Raw genomic sequence first — 9,310 nt, 5'->3', positions numbered from 1 at the left:
GCAGGAGAATCGCTGTGAGTTCGAGACCAGCCTGGGCTACACAGTGAGTTCCAGGTCATTCTCAACTACCTAGCGAGACCCTGTCTCAAAAAAACAATAAATAAATAAATAAAAAATAAAGACACTAGAACCAAAGGAACAATGAGACTGTGGGCTCAAAACTCCAATGGAGCCCGCTGTGGTGGTGCATCCCTGGGATCCCAGCACTTTGAGGCTGAGGCAGGAGGATTGCAAGTTCCAGCCTAGCCGGGACAACTTCCTGAGACCCTGACTCAAGATAAAAAAATAGTTTAAAAATGTGCTAAGGATACAGCTCAGTGCAAAGGGCCTGGATTCAATCCTTAGGACCATAAGAAGGAAAAAAAAAAGGCAGAGGGAGTCCTGGGGTGCAGCTCAGTGGTAGAGCACTTGCTTAGCAGAGGCAAAGCCCTGGGTCCCATCCCCAGCACTGAGGGGGAGAAAGACTCAACTACTAATGAGTCTCACAAGGATGTAAAGACATTCGAAGTGGTTCAAAAATGTGCTCTCTTACTCCCATGTTCTACAAGAGCTACTGCAGGATGTGCTCCACCAAAACCAAGGGGTACACCAAGAAACGAGCAGGCGGCAGCTTGTGGGGCTCAGGGGTCCTGTGCAACACCAGAGGGAGATGGAAAGAAAGGCAGATGGGTTCTCCAGCAGAGAGAATCTGGGAGCGAACAGAATCTACTCACAGATCGCCTGCAAGATTCGACAACGTGGAGAGATGAATGGCGAGGCACTGCCGGGAACGTCAAGAAAGCCGAGTAGAGGGTGGAAAAGACATTTCGCCCCAGGTGGAGAAATTATACCTCATCATAATTACAGTTCTCAATTGTGTTCTTCAGCGGGAAATGGAATTACATTTCCATAAAAGCAATAAAAAGACACCAAGCACAAGCAAGTCTCATGTTTAGCCTATGAGTCAATGTCGTCACGTGATGGCTGGGAGACGTCAAACCCGCCCCACCCCGAAATGAACTTCTGACACCTGAGCTGTCGGTGCCTTCTTATTTCAGGCGCCTGAGACACAAGCTTTGAGATCTGGCTTTGTGGTATGTACCCCAGGCTGGCCTCAAACTCCAGGGGGATCTTCCTATCTCAGCTACTGAAGTGCACCACTGCGCCCCACTAGTTGGAGGGTTCCTGGTAGCCCATATAAAGGCCTTCAGAGGAACCTGGGCAAGAATTTGCCTACACTCTTCAGTTTGGCCAATCAGAGCAGTCAGTCCATCCCCCAGCCCAGGTGATTGGCTGGTTATAAAGAGTGATCTGATTTGGGCCAATGAAACTCAGCTCTGGGTAAACCGGCTATAATGGCGCACACCTGTAAACCCCAGCACTCTGGGAGTCTGAATCAGGTGGGTGTTGAGTTCCAATCCAGCCCGAGCAATTTAGTGATTTAACAAGACCCTATCTCAAATAATTAAACAATAATCCCAGCACTCGGGAGGCTGAGGCAGGAGGATCGCTGTGAGTTCGAGACCAGCCTGGACTACGTAGTGAGTTCCAGGTCAGTCTCAACTACATAGTGAGTGAGACCCTATCTCAAAAAAACCAAAAAAAAATTAAACAAAGGGGGCTGGAGATTTAGCTCAGTGGCATCGCGCCTGCCTGGTAAGCGCCAAGCGCAAGGTCCTGAGTTCGATCTCCGGTACCTAAATAAACAAACAAACAAATAAATAAAAAATAAACAAAGGAGGGCCGGGGATTTAGCTCAGTGGTTCCGCCGCCTGCCTAGCAAGCGCAAAGACCCGAGTTCAATCCCAGGTACAAAACAAAGGGATAAGAGTGTACTTCAGTGTAGGCCCCAGTACCAAAAACAAAATAAAAACCGTAGGTCTCTTTCCACGTGGTTGCTCAGTGGGAATAAAGGCTCAATAGAGGCAGACAGAGCCTTTGATGCCTGAGAGAAAAGCTAAATAGAACGAAAGCCCAGCTAAGCCAAGTGAAAGCAAGTTAGGTTTCTGGTCAGCCTAAATCACGTAGTGAAACCCTGTCTCAAACAAATAGATGAAAAAGAATGAAATATCAACTCATCCTGCAACAAAGGTGAAACTGTAATTAATAATTTAGGCAGGGTTTTATTAGGTAGCCAAGGCTTGCCCAAGCTTGTGATCCTCCTGTCTCAGCCTCCCCAGTAGCTGCAATTATAGGAGTGCACCACCATGAGGGGATTTATGTTCGGTGGAACAAGTCAACCAGCCACAAAAGGCCATAGCTTGATGATTTCTTTTCTATGAAATGTCCAGAATAAGAAGCCAGGCATGGTGGCGCACGCCTCTCATCTCAGCTCCGGGAGGCTGAGGCAGGAGGGTCACGGTGAGTTTGAGGCCAGCATGAACTGCATAAGTGAGATCCTGTCTCAAAATAAATTTAAGGAGTCCAGACTAGGCAAATCCACGGAGACAGAGAACAGATAAGGGGTCCCACGGGAGAGGGAGATAGGCGAGGGAGGAGGAGGCAGGTAGTGAATGAGTGCAGATATTAATCTTGGGTGACAGACAAGCTCTACAGTGGACCAGGGGGTGATTATGCAACTCTCTGAATACATTGGAAATTACAAAATCGTACACTTTAAATGTGTCTTTTTCTTTCTTACAGCATTGGCCATGGAATCCCAGGCCCGGTGCAGGCCAGGAAAGTGCTGTTCATGGGTTACAGCCCAGGCCGTAAATGTGTGAGTTTTATGGTATGGAAATTATATCACCACGGAGCTGTTAGGAAATTAGCTTCTGCCACTGATCTCACAGTTAGCTCAGGGCCCAGCCCTGTGCTCAACTTGTTACACCCGTGGTCACATGCCGACCCAGATGACTGTGAGAAAAAGTAAAGAGGAAAGCGCAGCTCAGAGAGGTTGAGCAAGCTGTCCATGGTCACGCAGTGTGGAGGTGTCTACACTCCAGAGGGCTGTCAGGAGCTGGGGATGGCGCTCAGTACTCTGGGAGGCTGAGGCAGGAAGAGCACAGGTTCAACCCAGCCTGGTCAACTTAACAATTTAGGAGACCCTGTCTCAAAGCAAAATAAATGACAATGATGAGATGATGATGATGATGATGCCAGGAGTGTGGTACACGCCTGTAATCCTAGCACTTGGGAGGCTGAGGCAGGAGGGTTGCTGAAAGTTTGAGACCAGCCTGGGCTACATAGTGAGTTCAAAACCAACCTGGACTATATATCAAGACACTGTCTCAAAAATAAATAAACAAATAAGGCTGGGCTGGGGATGTAGCTCAGTGCAAATGCCCTGGGTTCAATCCTAGTACTGGGGCCAGGGGATTTTAGCTCAGTGGCACCGTGCCTGCTTTGAAAGCCCAAGGTCCTGAGTTCGATCCCCAGTACCACCCCCCTCCCCAAATCCATCCTAGTCCTGGACCATAAAATAACTTTAAAATGACCCTGCCGGTCTGATCCCTTCCCCTTTCCAGCCTTGCCTCCTCATCCCCGCTTCTCCACGTGCTCCCTGAGGTCCTGGCCCGCTGACCTCTGTCCACGCGCCCTGCCTTCACTTGCTGACCCGACCCTTCTGTGAAACCGGTGTCCCCGTGTGAAGAGGCAACAAAGCGAGAGAGAGGGTTCTGAGCCCAGGGTTCCAAAGGTAGAATCTGGGAGGTCAGAGGCTCAAGGGGGGGTCACCTTGCGGGGTGCCGGCGGGGACAGCGCTCCCATCTCAGCAGTGCTCACAACCCTCACGGTAGCTTGGCTTCCGTGTACCCCGACTTGGAATTGGAACGCCCGTGGGTGGAGTGGGTCACAGTTTCCCTGGCGAGGTCTCTGGGCCTGAGGGTGAGCAGAGGAGGAGAGGGCTGGGCGGGTGATCTTGGCACCACCCTCCCTACCCACATCAAAGCCTTCTTGGAGCCTAGGATGTCTAGCAAGGCAGTTCTGGGCTGGGCGGACTCTGAGCAAATAGACAGCTCTCTGGTGTGGGGAGGGGGTGCATGGCTGTGATCCCGGCACTCAAGAGGCTGAGGCAGGAGAGTCCTGAGTGGGAGGCTAGCATGGGCTACAAAGCAAGATCCTGTTTCAAAAAACCAGTAAATAAACAAAAATAAAAACAAAATAAACAAAACGTCTGAGTCACGCTACACATGGAAAAATGCCAAAAGTAGGAGACTGGGACTAAAGAAACCAGACAGAAAGTGTCACACAGGGCTGGAGAGTTAGCTCAGTGGTGTTTTGCAAGCACAAGGTCCTGAGTTTGACCCCTGATACCAGGGGAAAAAAAAAGTGTCATACAGTGTATGATTCCATTTCTGTGGGTTTAATCTCTTAGAACATTTTTTTGGAGTTTTTTACTGATCTGAAACTGGCCTCAAATTCAGGAAGATCCTCCTGCCTCAGCCTCCTGAGTGCTGGAATTACCACCACACACCCCTTCGACATGACAGATTTAAAAATTTATTACTACAGGGTCAGGGATTTAGCTTAGGGGTTCCGATGCCTGCCTCCCTAGCGCAAGGTCCCAAGTTTGATCCCTGGTACCAAAAAAATAAAAAAAAAAAAAAAAAAAAAAAAAAAAGGAAAAGAAAAGAAATTACTACATGTTTGTGATACATATTGAATACAATCATCAAGAATCCATTTCTGTCCTGAAATGTCAAAATGGGGCTGGAGATTTAGCTCAGTGGTGCTGTACTTGCCTCACAAGCACAAGGTCCTGAGTTTGATCCTGGTAAGGCAAAACAAAACAAAACCCCAAAAACCAAACAGGTGGATCTAGCCAACAATGGAGGTACAGGACCCCCAGGTCAACCTGGGCAGCATAGTAAGAACCTATCTGAAACTAAAACTGAAAAACAAAACAGAAAACTATTGTGAATAAAATATTGCAACTATCAATAAGTTATAATTGATTACAATTAACAAAAAAATCAAGGGAGAAACTTTTTGTTGTTGTTGTTTGTTTGTTTGTTTGTTTTGAGACAGAGTCTCACTATGTACTTCAGACTGACCTGGAACTCATTGTGTAGCCCAGGCTGGTCTCGAACTCACAGCGATCCTCCTGCCTCAGCCTCCCGAGTGCTGGGATTACAGGCGCATGCCACCACGCCCGGTGAAGGAGAAACTTAGAGGCTAGGTACAGGTCCTGCTTCTTCTTAAAAATCTTTATTGTCTTTGGGTTTTTGGTGTTGCTGTTGTTTCCAGTACTGGTAGTGGAACCCAGGGCCTCAAGTGCTCCGCTACAGAGCTGCATCTCTGATGGGGGGCGGGGTCCTGTGTTGCCCAAGCTGGGCTCAAAACTGGCCACATGGTGGCACACACCTATAATCCCAGCATTCTGGAGGCTGAGGCAGGAGGATCGCTGGAAGTTTGGGGCCAGTGTGAGCTACATACTGAACCTTGTCTAAAGAAATAATAGGGCAAACTGCAGGTTGGGAAAGCTCAATGTGAAGAACTTGGGTTCAATCCCCAGTAATGAAAAAAAAAAAGCCGCTTACTTGTCCAACTCTAGTGCGTCGATATTTCAGAGTTCTTAACCCGTGCACCAGCAAGAAGCACATTCGGTGATAGCACCACAGTTTTCCAGTGCAGTGGATAGCTGTGCTAAACTTCAGGCCTGTGGGCAGACACCCCAGACCCTGCCCACTTGCTCAGGGGCCAAGTTCAATCTCAGGGGTGTGGGGTGTGGGCTGGGGGACCCCATGGCAGCCCTTGGGATTCCAGGCTGGGTGGGGGTCAGACGGGGGGGTCCCAGGACTTCTCCACCTCCAGGGAGGCACAGAGCCGGCTGCAGAGTGGGCACAGAGGGCGGGGTGGCGCTGTGGGCAAGGGTGCTGCCCCGAACCGGCTGGGTGGGTGCCGGCCTGGGCAGGCCTCGGGGGCGGCCGAGGCAGGCCAGGCAGAGGCAGGCCAGGGCTGAAATTCAGGCAGCCAGGAGGCTGGGAATGGGGACGGGTAGGGAGGTGGAGGTGGACCCCTCTAACTCCTCCACAGGATACAGCTGGGACAAAGTACCCGCATTCACTTTGTTTATTTTTTTATATGGGATTTTGCTGTGCAGCCCAGGCTGGTCTAGAACTCTCGAGGATCCTCCTGCCTCAGCCTCCCTTGATGGATTGGCAGGCGTGCGCCCCACACCTGGCAGCTGTATTAACACTTACTGTATGCCTGGCTCTGCTGTCATCCCCACAGTAGCCCCAGGAGTGTGCGCGGCCCGGGTCATTTTACAGATGAGGGCACAGAGACTGAGGGGCCTCCTCCCCGGGTCCCAGAGGACCAAGTGGCTGAATCCTCATCAACCTCTCCAGCAGACGGGCAAACTGAGTTCCAGCCTTACGAGAGCTGAGACACACAGATGAATACAACCTAACGAACAATTGCTGGGCGTGGTGGCCCATTCCTACAATCCCAGCACTCAGGAGGCTGAGGCAGGAGAATTGATGTGAGTTCAAGGTCAGCCTGGGCTACAGAGTGAGACCCTGTCTCAAAAAACAAAAGAACAATAGCCAAGCGTGGTTACACACACCTGTAATTCAGCACTCTGGGGCGGCTGAATCAGGAGACTTTGGGTTCAACCTGGGCAATCGGGTGAGGGTCTTGTCATTAATAAGTAAATAAGGGCGGGGATGAAACTCAGCACGGAAGCCCTGGGTTTGATCCCCAGTGCCAAATAAAATAAAATCAAATGAAACCTGTTAGGTGATTTTTAGGCATGCCAAGGGTCACTTGAAATTGGACAGGAGGGGCTCATGCCTGTAATTCCAGCTACTAGGGAGGCTGAGGCTGGAGGATCACAGTTTTTTTTCCCATTAGGTATATTGGTACCTCTTAGTTATACAGTACAGTTCCATTCTTCTGCCTTTACACGACAGGTCTTGGTTCGCATTTTTTCCCCTTATCCCTGCCCTCCCTTCACCCGCCTCCTCCCCTTCCTATTTACAAGAACTTTGTTTCTATTTTTTCCTTTTCTCATATTTTTTTCTCTTCCCTTCTTTCCTTTCCCCTACCCCTCCCACTTCCCTTACCCATTTAGACCTTTTCTTCCTATTTCGCATTATCAATTATACATTTTGATCTTTATTTACACTTTTAGTTTCTCACACCAGGGAAACTATTCAGTATTTACATGTGTATTTTATTTATTTCACGTAAGAGTATGGCCTAGCTGGGCGTGGTGGCGCAAGCCTGTAATCCTAGCACTCGAGAGGCTGAGGCAGGAGGATCGCTGTGAGTTCGAGACCAGCCTGGGCTACATAGTGAGTTCCAGGTCAGTCTCAACTACGTAGTGAGACCCTGTCTCTCTTGTCATAAAAAAAAAAAAAAAAAAAAAAAAAAAAAGAGTATGGCCTCAATGTATATCCATTGAGCTATAAATGTCTCTAGTTTCTTGTTCTTTATGGCTGAGTAGTACTCCATTTTATTTTAAAAACAAACAAAATCTTCTTTATCCAGTCTCCACTTGATGGGTAATTGGGCTGTTTCCAAGTTTTAGCTATTATACACTGTGCTGCTTTAAACATAGCTGCACATATATCACAGCGGTGTGATTCTTTTAAGTCTTCTGGGAAGATTCCCAGCAGGAGAATAGCTGGGTCAAATGGAACCTCTAATCCTAGTTTTTTGAGGTATCTCCATGTTGGAGATCACAATTTTGAATCTCCAAAACAAAGTGAGAGAGAGAGAAGAGAGAGAGGAGAGGGGAGACAGGAGAGAGGAGAGAGAGGGACAGATCAGGGAAGGTCTATCTAAGGAGATGATCAGCTGGGAAGAGCTGGAGAAGAGAGTTTCAGGGCAATGGATCCTCACGTTTTGAATTCTTTGAGGGTCAGGAGGAGGTGGGCAGGGCTGGAGCTGAGCGAGTGGGTGGCATGAGGTTGGCGTAGATGGTGTGGGCTGAGATAAGGACGTGAGGCTTTGCTCGGAGAGACCCAGGGAGCCATGGGAGGCTGTGGAGCAAAGAAGGAGAATCTGGCTGCTGAGCGCTGTGGCCCAGGTGTGCAGGGGCGGCCAGGAGACGGCTGACGACTGTGGCAGATGCCATAGCCAGAGTCCCTGGGGGTTCTCACTTCGTGGGAAAAAGGCGCCCGCAGCTCCCGCGCCGGAAGTGCCCCTGGGCCCCACAGAGCTCGAGGGTGAGATTGGCGCCTGGGAGGTGTGAAAGGGCGGCCTCCCTCCCTGGGGCGCTGCTTCCCCTCTGCAGAAGGAGGCTACTTGTAGTCAGCCCGCTGGACGCACCGCGACGGGCGGCGAGCGAGGCTGGGACCTAGGGAACCAAGGGCGAGGAGGCGTAATGCCAAAGCCCCAGCGAGCCCATTGGCTGCGCTGCCCCCGCGCGTCGCTCTGATTGGTCGGCGCGATTCTGCCGGCTGGGAGGCCCAGAGTGATAAGGGGTTCCGCGGGGGCACGACCTGCGAGGGTCCCCAAGGATTAAGTGCGTGCACGGCCCGGCCCTCGTGATTCCTCCCACAGGGACACGCCAAGACCCAACCTCCAGCCCAGTCTCTGGCTCCTGGGACTCCCTCTCCCCACTGTGGCCAACAAGGCCAGGGGTGGTCCGGGCAGAGGGCACGGTCAGGGTGGAGGTCTCTGTGGTCACACTCTGCCCCTTGTCCTGGCTGCGGAAGAGCAGGGAGGGCGGCTGGGCCGGGCCAGGAGGCTCCTGGGAGCCGGGGGGTGGGTGTAGGATGCAGGACCAGCTGGGACAGGCCCGCTGGAGGAGCAGGGGCCTGGGAGAGGCGTGGGAGAGCCACACGGAGGTGAAGAGAGATCGCGCACACATAGAGCAACCCGGGCACACGCGGAGAAGGGGCATCCGAGAGCAACAGATCCCCAGTCACTTTTTATTTTTAGACAAAGTCTCTCTACGTAACCCAGGCTGGACAGCAACTGGCTGCCACCCTCCTGCCTCAGCCTCCTCAGCGCTGGGATGACAGATGTGTGCCACCGTGCCCTGCTCCCTCGGTATTCAGCATACACTGATTAGGCACCGGCTGTGTCCCTCCGGTGCCCCCGACAGACTCACGTCCTCGTGAGGCTGGCTGGCTGACAGCCTGGTGGGGACATGGTCCGGAAACATGAGGAGGTCACGTTTCTCAGAAGCGATAAAGGGTGACACAGATCGGGTGGGGGAGAGGTCGGAACCAGGGGGGTGGGATGAGCTAGACCCCCTTATCTGGGCTCAGGGATGCAGCCGCCCCAGAGTGGAAACCAGACGCGGGGACGCGGGGACTGGTGTGACAGGGCAGGGGACAAGCGGCCCCCGCTGCTGGCCCAACCTGGCCTGCGCTGACGGGACCTGGGCTGCTGGGGCGCATTTGAGGTTCCGTCCAGGGGGGCTTGGTGGGAGCGG

The sequence above is a fragment of the Fukomys damarensis genome, unplaced genomic scaffold (assembly GCF_012274545.1).
Source record: "Fukomys damarensis isolate Sample0158 unplaced genomic scaffold, DMR_v1.0_HiC HiC_scaffold_37, whole genome shotgun sequence".
Taxonomy (NCBI): Eukaryota; Metazoa; Chordata; class Mammalia; order Rodentia; family Bathyergidae; genus Fukomys; species Fukomys damarensis.
This window is presented reverse-complemented; position numbering follows the sequence as displayed.